This window comes from Cajanus cajan, chromosome 11, assembly GCF_000230855.2.
Source record: "Cajanus cajan strain Asha chromosome 11, NIPB_CcT2T_4, whole genome shotgun sequence".
NCBI lineage: Eukaryota > Viridiplantae > Streptophyta > Magnoliopsida > Fabales > Fabaceae > Cajanus > Cajanus cajan.
The window spans coordinates 31,534,396-31,537,748 of NC_138527.1; the positions used below are offsets into that span (position 1 = coordinate 31,534,396).

General features: G+C 44.3%; 1 non-coding gene across 1 annotated transcript; it reads right to left on the minus strand.

Annotated features, from left to right (window-relative positions):
• Positions 1-208: 208 nt before the first annotated feature.
• LOC145953625 (small nucleolar RNA R71) lies at positions 209-314 on the minus strand. Its single transcript, XR_014430908.1, has one exon. It is a non-coding gene; the product is annotated as a small nucleolar RNA R71 (small nucleolar RNA).
• Between the last annotated feature and the right edge of the window lie 3,039 nt (positions 315-3,353).

Consider the following 3,353-nt stretch of genomic DNA (forward strand, 5'->3'; position numbering starts at 1 on the left):
ACTCATCTCTACACTTTCTATGAGTTGTGTGGTTCAGTTGGAGTTTCTGGGGCTGATGAAGAGGCACTTTTCATGAGGTTGTTTCCATTTTCTCTGAATGGTAAGGCTAAGGCTTGGCTTCATTCTCAGCCAAACCAAAGCCTGACAACTTGGAGGGATGTGGAGACCAAATTCTTAGCCAGGTTCTTTCCCCCATCTAAGAACACTGAAGCCAGAACTGCTATTGCTACTTTTGCTCAAGGTGCTGATGAGCCACTATGTGAAGCATGGGAGAGGTACAAATCATTGTTGAGGAGGTGCCCGAATCATGGTTTTGAGGTGGAGCTTCAAGTTCAAACTTTCTGTAATGGGCTACAACCTCAAACCAAGATGATATTGGACGCTTCTTTTGGAGGGTCAGTCATGTTCAGAACTGCTGAAGAAGCTATCACAATCATTGAGTCCATGGCTTCCACAGACTTCAGGAGCCAGCATGGTAGAAGTTCTTCAACCAAGAGAGGAGTTTTGGAGTTGAGTACTCAAGATGCGGTGTTGGCTCAAAACAAGATACTTTCCCAACAAATTGAAGCTTTGAATCAACAGATGGCCAAGCTTCCTCAACAACTTCAAGCTATGCACTCTAATGCTCCTCCTATGCAACAAGTGATGGCATGTGATTTTTGTGGAGGTGACCACCCTAATGGTTATTGTGCCGGATCTTCTGATCCCCAAGGTGCAGAAGTGAATTACATGGGGAATCAAGGGCGGCAAAATTTCTCTCAACATCCCTATCCGCAAAATTCAAATCAGGGGTGGAGAAATAACTATGGTGGAAACAAACCAGACATGAATGCTTCATCAAGTAGCAGACCTCCACATCAACACCAACACTCACCTTTGTATGAGAGAACCACCAAGTTGGAAGACACCTTGCAACAATTCATGCAACTGTCTATGTCCAACCAAAAGAACACTGATGCCTCAATTAAAAATTTGGAGATACAGGTGGGGCAAATAGCAAAGCAGCTAGCAGAGCAGCATAAAGGTTCTTTCTCAGCCAACACTGAACAAAACCCGAAGGGGCACTTGAATGTAGTATCTACAAGGAGTGGTCGGGAGTTTGTGGTGAAGGAGAGTGAGAAGAATGATGAGAGCAAGGAGAAGAATGACACAGGCGAAGATGATGATGATAGTGTTGATGAAGAGATCATCTTAGAGGGCCCAGGAGTGTGGAGAAGGAGTGGAGGAAGTGAGTCGGTTGTAGAGAATAAAGAAAAAATTGAAAATGACAAAAAGAAGGAGAAAGAAAAAGAACTTGAAAAAGAGAAAGAAAGAATCAGTAGAGAAAAGAATAAGGCGCCCATGGAGGAGAGGAATATTGTGAAGGTGCCACCCACCAAGAGCTTACCGTATCCTCATGCACCTTCAAAAAGGGATAAGGAGAGGCAATATGCTCGGTTCTTGGAGATTTTCAAGACCCTGCAAATTAACATTCCGTTCTCCGAGGCATTAGAGCAAATGCCTACATATGCCAAGTTCATGAAAGAGCTCCTCACCAAGAAGAGAAAGTATTTTGAAGAGGAGACCATTACATTGGAGGCGGGGTGTAGTGCCATTATTCAGAAGATGTTGCCAAAAAAATCCAAGGACCCTGGTAGTTTCACTCTTCCAGTCACTATTGGGAGTTTAGCTATTGGGAAGGCCTTGCTTGATTTGGGGGCTAGCATCAATCTCATGCCCTTATCTATGCTTCAGAGGATTGGCGATTTGGAGGTGAAGCCTACTCGCATGACTTTGCAGTTGGCGGATCGATCTGTGAAGTATCCTCATGGCATTGTGGAGGATGTTCTGGTGAAGGTGGACCGTTTCTTATTTCCCGCTGATTTCGTGGTGATGGATATTGAAGAGGACGTTGATGTACCTCTCATTCTTGGCCGACCATTCATGAAGACTGCAAGAGTTCTAATTGATGTGGATGATGGGAAGCTTAAGGTGAGAGTGAATGATGAAGAGGTTAACTTTGATGTGTTTGATGCCATGCACTACCCCAAGGACAAGAGCAGTTGCTTCCGGGTTGATGTCATTGATGAACTTGTTGAAGACTCCAGGAAGCATATCTCTTTCACTAACTCTTTGGAAAAAGTCTTAGTCAATATGGTTGAATACCTCCATGAAGAAGAAGATAGAGAGGTTGAGGCATGTTTGAGGAGCCTTGACTCATATAAGGAGGTGACACCGGACTCAGTGCACATGGAAGATTCGAAGGATGATGGGGAGGTGATCACCCCGAAGCTCGAGTTGAAGATACTCCCTTCTCATCTAAAGTATGTGTTTCTAGATGAAGGTGGAAGCAAGCCGGTTATCATAAGTAGCTCCTTATCCCCATTGGAGGAGGAGAAACTTGTGAGAGTTCTGAAGTTCTATCAAGGGGCAATTGGTTGGTCTATTTCTGATCTCAAGGGAATTAGCCCAGCCTATTGCATGCATAAAATATTTATGGAGGATGAGTACAAGCCGGTTGCTCAACCACAGAGGAGGCTTAATCCTGTGATGAAAGAGGTGGTGAAGAAGGAAGTGATTAAGCTGTTAGATGCCGGCATGATCTACCCTATTTCTGATAGTGCATGGGTGAGCCCTGTGCAAGTAGTTCCAAAGAAGGGTGGCATGACGGTGGTTCGGAATGAGAAGAACGAGCTGATTCCTTCTAGAACGGTCACGGGGTGGAGAATGTGTATTGATTATAGGAAGCTAAATAAGGCTACCAGGAAGGATCATTTCCCACTCCCATTCATGGATCAGATGCTTGAGAGATTAGCTGGTCAAGCTTATTATTGCTTTCTTGATGGGTATTCAGGTTACAACCAGATTGTGGTGGATCCGGAAGATCAGGAGAAGACCGCTTTCACTTGTCCTTTTGGTATCTTTGCTTATCGGAAGATGCCATTTGGATTGTGCAATGCTCCTGCAACATTTCAACGATGTATGCTAGCTATATTCTCCGACCTGGTGGAGAAGAGCATTGAGGTCTTCATGGACGATTTCTCCGTGTTCGGGTCTTCATTTGACGAATGCCTGACTAATCTTGAAGTGGTGCTTAGAAGATGCTTGGAGACCAACCTTATACTCAACTGGGAAAAATGCCATTTCATGGTGACCGAGGGGATAGTTCTGGGGCACAAGATTTCTCACAAGGGCATTGAAGTTGACCCAGCCAAAATGGAGGTAATAGAAAAACTTCCTCCACCCATCAATGTCAAAGGTATTAGGAGTTTCTTAGGGCATGCTGGCTTTTACAGGCGCTTTATAAAAGATTTTTCAATGATAGCCAAACCCCTGAGCAATCTCCTAAACAAAGACACTCCTTTTTGTTTTAA